The 17,784-nt window shown below is 38.1% G+C and overlaps 1 pseudogene; it reads left to right on the top strand.

Annotated features, from left to right (window-relative positions):
* The first annotated feature begins 702 nt into the window (after positions 1 to 702).
* The window catches only part of LOC143680284 (CTP synthase 2 pseudogene), a 44,994-nt pseudogene continuing 27,912 nt past the window's right edge, over positions 703 to 17,784 (top strand).

Genomic DNA, 17,784 nt, shown 5'->3' with positions numbered 1-17,784 from the left:
AGTTTTGCCCAACTGGGCTTTCTTCTTACCGCAGAACCCCTCCTGGGGCCTGTACCATAGCCTCCCCTTCCCTCCGTCTCCCACAGTACAGTTTGCCAAGAGCCTCCACCAACACAGAGTGGGTTCCAGCCACCTGCTTTCAAAATCCTAAGGCTCACATACTGGTTTCACCATAGGGAGCAGACTTTAGACCTTAGATTCTCTCTCTCTCTCTCTCTCTCTCTGTCCTCTCTGTCCCCCACTCTTCTCTTATCTCTCTCATCCTCATTTATGCTTTTGTTTTAGTCCCTAAAGATTTACCTATAGTCTACCTAAGTTCAAGAAACTAAGGTGAAGAGAAACTGAAGCTTATATTGGCACTTCCATCTCTGAGATGCTATAATTATAAGATGCGCTTGAGTTGGAAATTAAAGTAGTATGGTTGAAGATTGGTGACATTTACAAAAGTAAAAGATTTGCAATATTAAGTAATGCCAGATGATTCTGAATGAGAGAATGAGGAATTGAGACCCACCCACCTTACCCTCTGCCACCTAATCTTGTAGAGTTTTCATAAGAAATTGATGTGATGTTCTAAGCACAATTTTCATAAGAAATTGATGTGATGTAAAGTAGAATATAGGATTGTTGAAGAAGACAGAAAAAAAAGACAAAAATTAATTAAAAGATGCCATGTTAGTCCAAGAATAAGATGATGCAAGCATGGATGATGGCAGCAGCTGTGGGAATAGAAAGGAAGAGCTAGATTGGAGAGGTATGTTAGAAGAAATTTGATGAAACTTAGTGTACTAGACATTATTGATTACCTGTACAAACACTATAGGCCTTTGGGGAGATGTGCTGCCATTTCCCTCTCTTGCCATATTTCTGGAGGGGCCTGATGTGCAGCCATGAAAATATCCCTGGCAGACCTCTTAATACAGAGAGCATAGTTGGCCAAGTGCCCCAGCTGCTGCGCCATGAAGTCCATCTCCCGGTTCACACTGAGGCCACTCTCGCAGTCTGTTCCTGCCAATGCAGGATTTCCTGGGTTTGATTTTGACAGAGATGCCAGGGAAGAACTAGTACTGGCAGACACAGGATCCTTTTGTCAGCCAATTTCAGCTCAAGGACAATTCAGTAGCCTAGCTGAAACTTCCATACACTGCTCAGCAATCTAGGATATTCCCATCCAACCTTCGAGCTCTTTCTCCTTCACCTAGGGTCAGATTGCATTGTGATCTAATGGTTTCTCATCTTTTTCCAGCTCTCTCCCTATTTCCTTTCATACAGGCATTTCCACTAATAAAATCTATATACATTTAATTCCATTTTGGCATCTGCTTCTTAAAAGACGTGGACTAAATACAACTGAAAATCCTCAAATCACATTCTCTCTCTCTCTGTCTCTCTGTCTCTCTCTCTCTCTCTCTCTCTCTCTCACACACACACACACACACACACACACACACACACACACACACACCACAGGGGCAGCACAGTCAGGGCCAATCACCTAGTATAACATCCCACTAGCCACAGTAATTGGTTCAAGGAATACATACATGATACAATCTGGACCATAAAAATGCTTCCATGACACAGGCTGAACTTAAACTCAATTTAAATTGGAGGCAGAATTCAATTTTTCTTTATGCATATGGAACTGAGGGAATTGATATTAAATCTGCCACTCACCAGGTCCCAGTCATGTGGAAAATATCCGGAGAGTATCACTACCATCCAGATAGAAACACTAAGAGCACATTCTGATAGCGTCATTTAGTTCCTTGGTTCCACCTCCTGAAGTTTTTAGACAAGCTGGGTTTCCTGCAGCTCTTTCTGTGATTCTTTGAGCCATCTTAAGATACCTCAAGATTTATTCTTCCAGTAAATCCCATTTTTTACTTAAGTTAATTGGGATTTCAAACTCTGTCACTTTCAACCAAGAGTCTAACTAATATACCTAAAGAAAAAACAGATATAGGATAAAGTAAAGGAGTAAAAGAAACATCTCATAGGAGAGGTCATAATAGGATATCTAAGCAAGATGTACGCTAGATTATGGTGCTTAATACAAGAGTGTATCATAAGTGAGACATTTCAGGCATGAGATATAGATAGAGCACAGACTTGACACTTGAAACCAGAATGTAAAATTAGTTTACAAAGTATGTTGGGCTTTTGAAATATGAGATGATTGTTTCCTTTATTTTTATTTTGTATTATTTTATATATCCATATGAAATTATATCCTAAAATACATATCCTTCATGAATGTCATTGGTTATTTGTTCAAATTAACTATATTTTTATCTGATATAACAAAGGTAAAAATAAAAATAATTGTTAAATAACACAAACAATAGCATGTACCGTAAATGTTGTCTAATGACATTGTTCTGTTAAGATCACTTTAATAATTTGGTATATACAAAAGAATTTGAAGGGAGAACAAGAAGAAAATATCATGCTGCTATACCAGTACAATTGTTTAAAAAAAATCTGGGAAAAGAAAGTAATTGAATATTAACTCATTTTGACAGCTAAGTAAAAAAAAAAAAAAAAAGCCTTCATTGTTTAATATATTTTGCTCCATGAATCCCATTCCTGATGCACATGATAACGTATCTTGCACTTGGCTTAAATTTTTAAAAAGTCCAGTGTTATATTGCTATTACAATGATCCATCTGAGGATAAGAAAAATATTCTTTTTTGAGAGGTAAGAAACTTCTTTTCCAGAAAAGTGATTAGTACAGCAGGTGATAAGGTGGCTATGATAATTATGATACTGTGCCATATTCCTATTGATCTGAATTCTCAATTTACATCTTTTGCTAAAAACTTTTGGCAGCCACTTCAAAACCCTTGCCAAGAACAGTTTACTCTGGTGGCCATCCAAGCTAGTGAGTTAAGCAAGATGTTCACACTGGCTGGGTGGGGGTGGGGGGGAGACTCAAGTCTTTCTCTTAAAGATCTGCCTTAATACATTCATATTTTCCTTGGAATATACTTGAAATAAAGTTAGATTTTTTTAAGAACAGCATAAAAAAAGGCCTTCTATGGAACTGTTCCTCAAAGTGTAGTCTTTAATATATCTGGGGGTATCACTACTACCTGGGGGTTGTTCTAACCACATATCCTCAGGCCCCATCTCAGATTAAATGAATCAGACTCTCTAGGGGCCTGAGAAACCACATTTTTTAAAAAACACCCCATCCAAGTGATTTGGATCGGATGCACACCAGTTTTAGGAATGATGCCATAAAGACTGATCTTAAATGCAGGCTGCTTTTCCCTCTATAGATGATTTTATATTCAGGAATCAAACATATACTGAGGATTTTCAGGTATAAAAAGTATTGAATTCTCAGGAAGAAATATTTAAGAAACAAATCATTTGCAGTAGAGTCCTATTCCGTGGCACATATCCCCTTCTCTGAGAACTGTTCTCCCAGCTGTTGGTGGGGAGACCCTGGGAGTCATCTGAGTGTAGGATACCTTCATTCTTGGGCATGATTGTTTGAGACGGGATAGATACCTAACTCAGATGGGATAACCAATCACAGTCGACGTCTTTCTCTTATCTGTTCTGAGATAGTAAAAGAACATGACATTTGGGAACTATCACCTTAAGGTTGACACTTTAGAATGAAGTTCACAAACCTTTGATGCCAAGGTCCCCAAAGTTACCATATTCCCACCCTTGTTTGGCGCCACGCATGGAAGGCTAAGTCAAAAGGCTCCATGACAGTGAGTTCTTCAGAAAAATGAAATTGATTTGATATGCTTGAACATCTTGAGAAGGTGTTTCGATACTTAGGGTTGAATTAATCATGGTAACATAGAAAACTAAGCAGATTTTAAAAACCAGATGATGATTAACTTCAGTTTGCAGGAAATGAAACGTAATCATTATTTATTACATGGTTTGGCTCTGAATAGCAATCACTTAGTCATAACAATATAAACATTGACAACTGATCTAGGCAAAATATAATTTAACAATTTTAGAAGGATAAGAACTATTGAAAGTATGTGTGGTAGGAGTAAGGGAGGAAATACAGCTGAATCCTCTTCTTCCATAGTTGAATAGATAATACCTAGTACTGAAAAATCAAGTGGTGACCACACAAGTGTGTTATTTAGCAACATGGAGATAGATACCAAAATAATCAGCTAAATAAGGGTAAATGGTTGCCTCTTAGAAGGAAAAAAAATAGCAAGAGAGAACCAAGAGGATGCTGTCTTTTATAACAAATCTTGTAGAACTATTTTACTTTTTAAACTATGTGCTCATATAACTTTGATTCTTTTTGAAAGAAAAGTCAAAAGAAAGAATAAGGGGATTTATTGATACGTGTCATTAAAATACATAGGCTGAGAAGGTTTTGCAATGAGTGTATCAGTTTGAGCCCTCTGGGAAGCAGGTGCCAAGGCAGAGGTAGAAGGACAAGGCATTTATTGGGAATAACATCTATGAAAGAGAAAAGGAAAAGGGAAGAAGTAGGTATAGAAAGGTTTGAGATTACAGTGCTGATCTGACCCCTGAGAAAGGAGGAAAAGGAAGGAGAATTAGGTACAAAAAGCTTCAGTCTGTGGTTCCACTCTGAGAAAGCTTTGTTTAGTCCAACAGTGAGCTCCAGAGCAAAGATTACTTTTTAGAGGATTCTCCTTTGAGTTATGATCAGACCTTAATCTTGCTGACCCTGCTTGGTCTTTGGTTGGAAGCGCCTGGGGAGAGTGCTTCCTTACCTTGAACACTGCAGCATGTCTTCAGCATCTCCATGGTTCTCTTATAGGCCTCTCTCCCTGAGAAGAAAATTAAAAGATGGAGACCAGTGTGATGAACTACAGCACTCATCATTGCAGTTGGTTGTAGGGCTGCAATGCGTTCCCATCATTTTCTCTTCCACTATCCATTCTAAATTTCAGTCCTGCTGAGCTATCACTTCTGAAGGTCTTTGTGGCTTACCTGATAGGGTGGCCCAAACCCTCACTCATCAAGTCAGAATCGCTGTGCTTTCCATTCACAGTGCCTGTTGATCAAGAGAGTATTCAGAGGCACCTAAGAGGACCTCCTGCAATCTATAGATATTCCTCTCTGACTTTCTTGTATGACAGCACCCTTACTCCTGATAATCAGAGTCGATTACTCCTGACAAGATGCTGACTCCTCTTCATTTCCTTGGCCCCTCGACATAGGAGTCCAAAAAGCCCAGGCAGCAGCTTTAGCTTCTATTTTAGGGGACTCGGGCGAGAGTGCTCCCCCTTTGGCGACCAGGACCTATAATCTCGCAAAGCCCAGAATTGTGGAGCCAGGAAGCCCAAAATGCCCCAGTGGGTCACTGAAAATTATTGTAAATTGGGCCATTCCTGTTTTCAACCCTTGATTCTCAAGTGTTTTAATTTCCTAGGCTTCTCAAGCAAATACTATGAAATGATTCAGCTTAAGTAATGAGAATTTATTCACTAATGTTTTGAGACTGGGAAAGTGTCCAAATCAAAGCATCATCAAGGTAATGCTTTCTCCCTGAAGACTGTGGATTCAGGGACTGGCTGCTGATGATCCTTGGTCCCTCTTTCACAAAGCAAGGCAGATAGCAGCATCTCCAGTTCTCTTCCTTCTCTTCCAGGTTCCGTTTTAGTTTCCTGTTTCCTGTGGCTTTCTTTCTTGTCTGAATTCATTCCACCTATAATGGACCCCAATAATAGGATTAAGACCTGTCCAGATGGGACTGGGCCACACATACCTTAACTGAAGTAATCTCATCTAAAGGTCCTACTTACAGTGGGTTTACACCCACAGGAATGGATTAATTTTGACATGCTTTTCTGGTGTACATACAGCTCCAAACCACCACACAAAGCCATATATAGAAGCTTGATTCATTGCTTCCCAAGTCATATATAGAAACTTAATTCAGGATGGAGGATGTCATCCCATTTTTGCAGAGTGCATTTCCAAGCTGGCTTTTCAACTGTGTCTTCAGCAGGACATGCTAATGCTCTGTCAGTATGGCTGTTTTTGATTGGTGTGTTATGATATACACCAGTAGATTCCTATGGCTCTAGATCCCCTCCTTCAACTCCTTCACTGGGAAGGAGGTCACTGGTCAGATGTTATATTATGAAGGACTCCATGCCTGGGAATCGGGGACTCCATAAACTTCCTGCTAGTGATACTGGCTGAGGCTCTGCAGACTGGAAAGACAAACACATATTCAGAAAAAGTTTCTTTTTCCTGTGAGAATTAATCAATGGCCCTTACAGGATCTAAGGACCCAATATAGTAAATTTCAAAACAAAGTGGCTAGCTGGTCTATTCAGGAATAGTGCAATTTGGGGAGCTCAATTGTTTCTGTTGTTGGCAAGTTGGACATTCAGCAGTGACTATAGTTAGTTATGCCTTTTGTAAGTGGGAGTCCATGCTGTTGAGTTCATGCATAGATGCCATCTCTGTCACTTTAATCAAGCTGTTCCTATGCTCTTTTGCCAGTCCTGGGGTACTTGACGATAAAGGCTGGCTAATGTCAATTGGCCAAGTCATTTTGTCTACTTGATTGTACAGTGCCTGTTCCATATTGGATGCTTTCTGATGGGTATTAATATATGATGTAAAAGTTTAAACTTTGTGCCTTCTCCCATGTGTCCATCCACATGTCTTAACCAAAACCTCCTTATCTCTGAATTTCCAATTCTTTTACTTCTAAGCCTATTCACCAGTGTCCAAGAATCTATATATAGTCTCACCTTGAACCATTCTCTGAAGCTGCACCCATCAGGGAGATTTTCCCCTTCTTGCTGTCTTTTATGGCCACCCTGACATAATGTGGCCACAGTATAGCCAGTGTCCATTTTTGGTTTTCATCCACACACAGAGCTGGTCCATCTGTAAACCAAGTTCAGGGTTTTTCCTACTTCTTCAGCAGTCATATGGGACTTCTGCTCCCCCAGGAATCCTCAAAATGTCTGGGCATTCATCTTTTTTCCGTGAGAAATGGCTGTGGGTTCCTTTAGGGAAGAACTATGGAAATCTTTACTGTATATTTTTCCTGGGGCCCCATTCATCTTTTCAGTCAACAGGATTAAGGTCTGAAAATTGTCTTAGATCCAATTGTCTTAGGAGTGGAACAAGAGATTATAACTTTTTCTTGGGACAATTGTCCTCAGCCTTCTGGTCACTCTTTCTTGTTGTACCACTCTTGTTGGCAGTCCCAGGTATGCTGTGTTGACTTAATCAAATCCACGACTCCCTGTAAATTAAGTTCCCTTGGCTTCCCCTCCATCTGTACCAGTCTTTATGATGTTTCCCCCAGCTTTCTGGCAGCTGAGCAACACCAACTGTTTCATAAGCCCATCATCCCCAATGCTATTAATGAGCCAAGCTCCATGACTGCTTCTGCTACCATCCGCCCTGGCCTGCAAGGAAGAGCCAACACTGACCTTCTTAGTAATACTGGTACCCCTCCCATTAGCGCATTCTTGATGATTTTGTAAATGGTGTGACTTTAAGGTCCTTCTATGGAACATAATTCTCTGGTGGGTCTTCTGGCCTCACATAATATATTATTTCCATCATGCTATTTCTGTGAGCCTTTTAATCCATTCTTTCACCATCTGCCATGACCACTTGGGCATTTCAACTTGACTCAGTTTAAATCACCACTTTCTCCAGGCTTCTAAATATTCTTTTTTTCCACCGAGAAGAGACCCAATTCAATGAATTCATGCTTATCTAGTATTATTTTCTGGCTCCTTTGATCATGCAGCCTGGTACGGGCCAGTACATACTCCCCTTTCTCCTGCTAATATGCTCTAGTTAATTCTTGAAGCTTCTTCGGTGTATAATCTTTCTTTCCTTTTCAGGCCTGGTATATGTCCATAGCTGGACATTCTGCAATATAAGCCTAGTTATCAACCCAGCAGCCAGGAGAGAAAGTGGCGGTAGCTCTTAAGGGGGTACCAGTTGTTTCATCGGGGAGAACACTGCCTTATCTCCCCACACGGGGAAGTGCTAGCTCCTTGATGCTGGGATTGGCCAATTTAGACCACTTTTCAGTTTCTCTTATGAGTTCTTTTTCTGACAATTTTTTGTAAAATATAGATGTTTCTAAAAGTTCTGTCCATTAACACACTTAATTACAACATAAAAATTTTATAAAAGAAAATTTTAAAGCACTGTGAGGATTAGAGAAGAGGAAGTGTTTGAGGGTTAAGTAATTGTCATTGCGAAATACATTATGAAGGTATGTTTCCTGTTGATAAATATTTGTTTAATTACCTGAATGCTCTGCTACCTGCTGTTATCATATACAGACTGAGAAATTAAGATACCCTTCTTAGAAGGGCATCTTTATCTTTTTTCCTCAGCAATTTATATTATGACTCCAAGAAAACCAAAGAGAGCTCATTAGTGCTGTGTTAACTCTCTCTCCTCTTTCTGCTGACTTCCACAGCTCTCCAATACAGATGCACATAAATAGAAGACTTACAAATAAGATGCTTTTGCCATAGAAATCATGAACCACAAACTATCCTACTGTGTAGTCACAGGGGATTTTGACAATTTTTCTTCCAAATGCGTACAGCTATATTCTAAGACAAGGATACAATATCGCATCATACTCATTGGCCCCATTTCCTGGTCCTTAAGTTCCACTTTGCTTGTCAGTGCAGCAGCACTGCTAATGACAGTAAAATAATTGCGGATCATACTTTCCCCTGTTGATCATAGTCCTTCCACTGGTGTAATCCTTACACTCTGGGCCTGTGCTCTGAACTACTTCTGAGTTTATGATCATGATAATAATTTATTTAGCACTGTGCTGAGCCCTTGGCGTATGTCATTTACTCCTCCTGACACCACGCAGATTTATTATCCCCAAGGGTCCAATATGGAAATGGAGGCTTAGAAAAATAATGTCACTTACTTGCCCAAAGCCACTCAGCTAGGAAGGAGCAGTCTAACTGACTGAAAAAAACATGTGGCCTTAATTTCTGCATGATAGTGCTGCATTTTATGAATGCTGCCAAAATGATCTGGTATGGTCATTTCTTCCATGGATTATTTCTCGCTAGGAATGAACCTTCTGCAGGCCAACTATGACTCAGTTCTGGTATATTCCTCTACTACTCCTTAATTATGCACAGATAAAGAATAACAAGATAGGAAAAGAACATGATAAATAATTAAAGCTCAAGGTTTCATCTGATAAATAGATGCCCCTTGTGCTCAAAGCCAGAACAGAATTTAATTCCTCCACTGGATTACTTTAGGCTTTAGATTAGTGTTCCTGGAAATTTCTTGAACATTATTTCACACCATGACAGAACTCTACACCAAAGATCAACCTTCTTTTCACTTAGAAATCTTAGGTTTCTTTGCCTTCTGAATTTTTCTTGTTTATTCAGTTAAACTATGGTAAGGCCACACAGGCTGGTGGGCATATCACTCACATAGTCTCCACTCTAAGAGGTCCTCTGTTCACACTTTCAACTTTTTTGTATGCTGTTCGGTGGAGGTCATATTTCATTCTTTTCCATGTGAATATTCTGTTATTGCAGCGCCATTTGTTGACCTTTTTTTTTGGAGTGCATGAATTGAATCCTGGTCTCCCATACAGCAGTCAAGAATTCTACCACTGAACCACCCAAGCACCCTTGTGTTCATGTTTTAACTTCTATGATGATCAACCTTTATACAGTTGATGTGTATGTTTAATGTGGTATTTCTTTTCATTCCTAAAAAATATCTTATTAAATGATGTACCTCTTACAAAGGATAACTTGTTAGAATTGAGAAAATTTTAGTAGTATGATTACCTTGCTAAACAAAAAATATTATTTTCTTCTATACCTCTATTCTTTTCCTAATAAATCCATTCTTCTCTTCTCTGCTTGCTGAAATCCTCCTATCCAACACAACTGAAATTCCACTTTCTCCATAGAGCATTTTCCAACTAGAATCTCCATGTCTATGGGCTGTTTGTAATTTCTTTATACCTCTATTATAGTAACTATATTTTACTTGGTATTATATAATATCTGTGTAAAACTTAACTACTCTACTAGATTGCAAAATTCTTGATGTCTTTATTTCTGTCTTTGGTAGTGCATAGAATGTGATTTTTTATGAATTAGTCCTCAAAAAATTGAATTCAAGTGACTTAGTGGTAGTTACATTCCACTAAACAGTTCTTCACTTTTTTTCAAATGTAATTTTGTTGCAATATACTCATACCCCCATATAATCCATCCAAAGTATACAATTAATGGTTCACAGTATCGTCACATGGTTATGCATTCATTACCATGATCAAATGGTGAAAACTTGCATTACTCCAGAAAAAGAAATAAAAAGAAAAAATTAAACCCCAAACATCCCATACCCCTTATGCTGCCCCCTTATTGACCCCTCGCATTGCATTCTACCAAATTTAAAGAAATACAATAAAGATAAATGAACTAAAACAGAGTAGCATTGTCAGAGATAGAGCTATGGGTCAGTGGAACAGATTAAAACATCCAGAAGTAAATCCATCCAAACAGGGGCCACCGACTTTTTTTTTCTATACAGCTATACAATCATTATCAAAGACCAAGGTTACTGGATTACTCCAGTATTTCCAACATTTCCTTCTAGCTATTCTGATACATTCAAAACTAAAAAGAAATAGCTATAAAATGAGTCGATAGCCATAATCATTTGTTAAATGTGAATTCTTCCATCACACCTCTTCCCTGTTGTTTAATCATTCTCTCAATCTTCAGGGCAATGACAAGGGGAATGGGCAATGACCATTTTAACTTCTTTGTGCCAGTAATGGGTGCTGATCTTATGGGGTGAAGGTGTGAAACTGGTTGATGTTCTTGGAGAGACTGGTACCTCTGGGTTTCAAGACTTATCTGGCATAGGAGCAATCTGGAGGCCTTAAGTTTCTGAAAAAATAAATTTACTAGGAAATAAAATAAAATTTATTTTACCTAGAGCCTTAGACGGAGCCCAGGGTATTCTTTAAGATTTTCAGAAATACTGTTGGTTGGGGCTTGGCATACTGTGTCAATTTGCAATATCTGGCTGAAGCTTGCATAAGAGTAACCTCCAGAATGACATCTCAACTCTATCTGAACTCTCTTAGCCAGTAAAACTTTACTTTTTCCATTTCTTTTTCCCCTTTTGGTCAAGAAGTCATTCTCAATCCCACCATGCTAGGGTCAGACTCATCCTTGAAAGTCCTGTCCCACGATGCCACCCCTGGGAATCCTGTTCTGTGTAGGGGGGAGAGTAGTGATTTTATTTGCAGAGTTATCTTAGAGACAGAGGCCACATCTGAGCAATAAAAGAGGTTCTCTAGGGGTGATCTTAGGTTAGTTATAAGTAGGCTTAGCTTCGCCATTAAAAGAGATAAGTTTCACAAGGGCAAGCATCAAGATTGCTTGGCTTGTTAAATTGGGAGTCCCTAATGCTTGAGAGAATATCAGGAATTTCTCAGGTGGGAAAGATTAATAGTTCCACATTTTCCCCCAGTCCCAGTTCTTCACTTTTATTATGGATGGGTAGCCAAGGATTACCAGAGACTTGAGTAACAAATACCTCCAAAAAAAAAAAAAAAAACTAAAAGAACAAACACTGATGAAATACAACCAGAAAGCTGAAGTGTTTTTCTTTAATTTCTAAGCTTAATGTTCTTAGAGATATTTTACCCAGAAGAAAATAGTAACTATTTAAAAGGGAGAGTCAAGCAACAAGAGTGAGCTCTTGGAAATTAAAAAGCTGATAGCTGAAATTAAAAATTAAGAAGGTTGGAAGCTAAACAGAAAAAGAGATGTACAAGAGGAGATCTAATGTATCTCCTATGGGGTCAGAAAGAAAGAACAGAAAAAATGGAGAGGAGGAAATTATCAAAGAAAGAATAACAAAGACATTCCCTAGAGTTGAAAGCTGCTAATTTTTTTTTATTGAAAAGGAGCACTGTGTGCCCAGAAGAAAAAGATGGAGGGAGGAAGGGAGGAAGGGAAAAAAAGGAAAAGAAAGGAAAGAGAACATTAACATTAAATTTCACTAGGGCTAAAAGAAGATCCCAAATTTTTCTAGAGAGGAAACAAAAGCAGTTCATATATAAGGGATCAGAAATCAAGGTTCTAGTTACTTTTTGCTGTATTATAAACCACAGTACAACTTAAAATAACAATAATTTATTTAGCTCACGAGTCTGCTAGAGGATTCACTTCTGAGGCACCTCGCCTACATGGCCGATGAGTTGGTAATAGCTGTACGCTGACAGCTTAGTTGCATTAAAGGACTGGAGACCTGGGTTCCTCTCTATGTAGGCCTCTTAATGGGCTTATTGAGAGTTTTCTTTCAGAACATTTAAGCAAATATCCCAAGAGATTGGAAGTAGAAGCTGCCAGTTTCTACTGACACAAATGTCACTTCTGCTGCATTCTATTGGACAAGAAGTCTAAGAACCCAGATCCGAAGGAAGGAAACATAGATTCTACCTTCCATTGAGAGAATTTTGGGACCATGTTTTAAAACTGCTGAAGAGTCCTATGTCCATACCCACGAGCCAGGGAATGTCATTCACTGTCACAAGACAGATGGCATGATTCTGTTCGATTAAGACTGGACAGAACTCACCCTAGAGGGAAGTGGGGTCAGTTTTCACCCCAAAGTGACTTCTCACCGTGGAGAAGTGTATACTGAGGCAAATGACTGGTAATGGTAGGAAAAGGGAAAAGAGGACTAGTTCCTGGGTAACCTAGAAATGACAGCAGGCTGATTTTCCTTTAATTCAACTTTTCTACTTCGTTGCATATAATTCTGGGAAAACTCTTAAAATCCACCACAGACTGGTGGACTACACACACACACATCAAACTTCTATAAAAATACACACGCATATATAGAAATACACATACATAATATACACACACATATAAATATTATCAGAGTGACTTAAGATCAAGGAACTAATTAGTTTCCTATATGTACCTAAGCCTGGTCTCTATTAACATAATATGCATTAAACACGGTGTTTGAGTGGTAAATAAGAATCCTATATTTTATGTGTAATTGTTCTGTAAATCCCATAACTTCTCTAATGAAAAACAATCTGATGTTTGTATATAAATGTAGTTTTCACTTGACTCAAATATTAAACTGCTAACACATGTTCAGCTTTCTGGGTTTGTTAATCTTGTAGAATAGCTGCCTTTCTACAGCTTTTAAAATGTTAGAGAAAACACTGGAAATGCAGAAATCTACCCCACTGACCAAAGTGAATCTGCCTAGGCCTTTTGTCATACTTTTCTTCCTTCCCCTAGGTCAATGTGTCTTCCTTTTTGTGCTGTCTGTACTGCAGGGATTAATGAATTAATGGTGGCAAGAAAAAAGAGATTATTCTGAAGAGAAAATGTGAAGGAGTAGAAAAGAGAATAATCAAGAAACTAATACCTGGAGGATTTTCAGAATCAAATTTAAAATGGAGAACTGTTAGGGAGTATAATCCATTGTTTAAAGAAACATATATAAAATATAGCCTAACAAAATGCAGATTTTATACAAATATATAAACCAAGCTGTTTCACAGCACTGTTTTAAACTTAAGAAAGAGGTCATAATATCACAACAGATTAAAACATGAGCAGTCATTGCTGTGTCTAGGATTTAACTGAGACTTCGTCCCAATCCATCACTCATTTTAAGAGATATATCAAATAGTCTTCATTCTGAATTTGGCCAGTTAACCAAACTTCTAATGTCCAGATATGCAGTTGCTATAAGCTTTTATCCCTCAGAAACAAAATATAGTTATAAGTTCATAAAGATATTTAAAAATAAACCAAGGATGTTTATGGCAGCAGTATTCATGATTCATGATGGATGGAGGGAGCCTAAGGGTACGACTGAGGAATGGAAGGAACTATGGTGTATACATACAATGGACTACTGAGTTACTACAAGACGGAAATGAGGTTGTGAGGCATGCAACTAGGTTTTGAAGCTTAAGGACTGTATGTTGAATGAAATGTCAGGAACAAAATGACAACTATTATCATATGGACTAACTGTAATATAAAAACTCAACGAACTGAAATCGAGATCGTGGGTTATCAGGTTGAGGCCCATTGTAAAGGGTCCTAGATTGTAAGCTCTTAGAGCAGTCACATATATTCAGGCATTGTAACTGTTATTTCTAAATTCTGAGATACTGAGCTATTTGTATATAACCTGGTTGTTCCCAGAAACTTCGGATATTTGTGTGACACCTGAGATGCAGAGTTAGAGCTCTGAAGCTATGAAAGTCAGCAGTACCCCATACAGGAACTGTTTAAAAATTGGAAAAAAGTGATCAGACTTCAAGTAGAGAAGTGAATGAAGCTGGTTTGGATAGGACTAACATAAATAAGAATACAGAGTAAAGGATGATATTGTCCATATTTTAAAACTTCAACTTCTATGTGAGACCTCAGGGAGAAATGTTTATTTGATGCAACATTTATATTTTGAGTAGTGTATTACTTAATTTAACTTGTATGATCAGTTTAGTTGAACACCATCAGTGCATGGAATCTTGAATAGGGTGCAAGATTTTGTTGGTTTATCCAGGTTAGTATGATGCGCCAATATATCCCAGAGTAATTTGGGCAGTGAATAAAAAAGTACTTGCAAAGTCCCCTTGGGGAACTAGGGAGAAAAGAGGAAATATTCAACTTCCCCATTTGGAGAATCTCTGATATTCCTGCAAGCAGTGGGGACAACCAAATCAATACGCTGAACCCTTGATCTTTGGGTTCGCTCCTATGAAACTTACTCCTGCAAAAGATAGGCTAAGTCTAGTTAAAATTATGCCTAAGAGCCAACTCCAAAGAACCTCTTTTGTTGCTCAGATGTGGCCTCTCTCTCTAAGCCAGCTAGGCCGGCAAACTCACTGCCCACCCTCCTCCATGGGACATGACTCCCAGGGATGTAAATTTCCCTGGCAAAATGGGATGAAACTCCCAGGATGGGCCAGGATCTGACATCATCAGATTGAAAAAGTCTTCTTGACCAAAAGGGAGAAGAGAGAAATGAGGCAAAATAAAGTTTCAGTGGCTGAGAGACTTTAAACCTAGTTGAAAAGTTATCCTGGAGGTCATTCTTATGCATTATATAGATATCCCTTTTTAGATTATGGTGTATTGGAGTGGGTGGAGGGAAGCACCTGAAACTGTTAAGCTTGTTCCAGTAACCTTGATTCTTGAAGATGATTGTATAAAGATATAATGTTTACAATGTGACTCTGTGATTGTGAAAATATGTCTGATGCTCCTTTTATCCAGGGTATGAACAAATGAGTAAAAAACTATGGATAAAAAATAAATAAATAATGGGGGGATAAGGGTTAAAATAAATTGGGTAGATGGAAATACTAGTGGTCAATGAGCGAGAGGGGTAAGGGATAAGGGGTATATGAGTTTTTCTTTTTTTCTTTCATTTCTTTTTCTGGAGTGATACAAATGTTCTAAAAAATTATCATGGTGATGAGTACACAAGTATGTGATGATATTGTGAGCCACTGATTGAACACTACATATGGAATGTATGTGTGTGAAGATGCATTAATATAATAAAAATATTTTAAAAATAAATAAATAAACCAAAGATAGTTGATTCTAATGAAAAATAGCTCATGGAAATTTTATTCATTGCTTGAGGTATAAACCATGCCACATAATTACTTGAAGAATATTTTATGCTCTTTGTATAAATTTCCTTTCATTAGAAACTAACTGAATATTGTTTCAAAACTGCGGGATATAATTTTAATGACATTTGTGAATGCATTTATTTGCAGACTAAGGAAATTAGTCCATGAATAATAAGTCTTTGAAAAATTCAAGCATCAACTTTTTAGAATACATAATGTTATGGAAGATGGCTATTTTGTTCATTAGCATTTTTAGGGTTTTAATAATTTAAAAGGATTCCTTCCCACCAAAAATGAATGATTTTCTATAAACTATAACTTGAAAATAAATTCTAATTTCATACATTATTTTCCCTTTTATTTATAGAAGTACAAGCAGTGGAAAAGAAAAATAAAATATGCAGCTTTTTAGTACCAATATAGCATATGTAAATTCTAGACCCACCTCAGGGTAGTGAGGAAATTTGACTTGTTAAAACTAAAAAGTAGTTGAAAACACAGAGTAACAAAAGTATCCTAAGTGTGCTACTGGAGTATAACTACCCACACCCTTCCCGAATTAGAAAATTTCTTAGAAGTCATGATCTCATGCCCCATTTTTATTTTGCTTTGGTTAGGTTCAGTAGATTATGAACTGTCCCTCTATGAACGCCACTATTTATAGTAGTGTTTTCTTCACCACTCCAAGCTCAATTGTGTGCCTATCTGAATCTTTGCAGATCCAGGAGCTATGCATCATCAACTTAGGTTGGCATAACTAAGGATAGCTGGAAAATGACTGAGAGGGAGAGTTGCCTACAGAAGACTTATTGGTAATATTCAAAGGACATAGGCTGTGGTGATCCTGGTATATATAAGTACACTCCTGGTGGCATGGTAAATCAGTACAGCCCTTTGAAAATCAATATGGGAAAGTTATCAAAAATTTTCAAATGTTTATTGCTCATGACTCAGTAATCGAAAAGAAGTTAGGAATGTACAAGTTACCTCTATACCTCTAAGAAGGCAGGTGATAATCTTAGACGCAGCTAGTACTTATCCCATGTAGAGTCCTTTGGCAACAAAACTGGTTTTGATAGCCAGAGAATTCCTCCCCTGTTATAAGCAGAAAGCAGTTACAGAAGACTGACCTCCCCACTTTGGCATCCCTTAAGATTAAGATTTGGCATCCCCAGACTTAGATTAGAGATATGAAGGAAGCTGATCTTCATAGGACTGAAGTAGAGCAGAATATAGGGTAAAAGATGATATTGTCCATATTTTAAAACTTCAACTTCTGTGTGAGACCTAAGAGAGAGATGTTTGTTTGGTGCAACATTCATATTTTGGGTAGTGCATTACCTAATTTAACTTATATGGTCAGTTTAGTTGACACCATAAATACATGGAATCTTGAATAGGGTGTGAGATTTTCTGGGTTTGTTCAGGTTAGTATGATAACCCAATATATTCCAACATAATTTGGGCAGTGAATAAAGAAGTATTTGCAAAGCCCCTTGGGGAACTAGGGAGAAAGGAAGAAATATTCAACTTCCCAATTTGGAGAATTTCTGATATTCTTGCAAGCAATGAGACAATCAAATCAACAGGCTAAGCCCTCGATCTTGGGGTTATCCCCTATGAAACTTATTCTTGCAAAGGATAGGCTAAGCCTACTTAAAATTATGCCTAAGAGTCATCCCCAGAGAACCTCTTCTGTTGTTCAGACAACTCTCTCTCTAAGCCAACTTGGCAGGTGAATTCACTGCCGGTCCCTCTACGTGGGCCACGACTCCCAGGGGTGTAAATCTCCCTAGGAATGTGCAACACAACTCCCAGGATAAGCCGGGTTCCAGCATCATGGAATTGAAAAAGTCTTCTTGACCAAAAGGGGGAAGAGAGAAATGAGACAAAATAAAGTTTCAGTGGCTGAGAGACTTCAGATAGAGCTGAAAGATTATCTTGGGGGATATTCTTATGAATTATGTAGCTATTCCTTTTTAGTTTATGATGTGTTGGAGTGGCTGGAGGGAAGTGCCTGAAACCGTTGAGCTGTATTCCAGTAGTCTTGATTCTTGAAGATGAAAGATATAACCTTCACAGTGCAAATGTATGATTGTGAAAATGTAT

Source organism: Tamandua tetradactyla, chromosome 4, assembly GCF_023851605.1.
Source record: "Tamandua tetradactyla isolate mTamTet1 chromosome 4, mTamTet1.pri, whole genome shotgun sequence".
Lineage (NCBI taxonomy): Eukaryota > Metazoa > Chordata > Mammalia > Pilosa > Myrmecophagidae > Tamandua > Tamandua tetradactyla.
The sequence above is the reverse complement of the archived record's forward strand: the minus strand, read 5'-3'. Positions and strand labels throughout refer to the sequence as shown.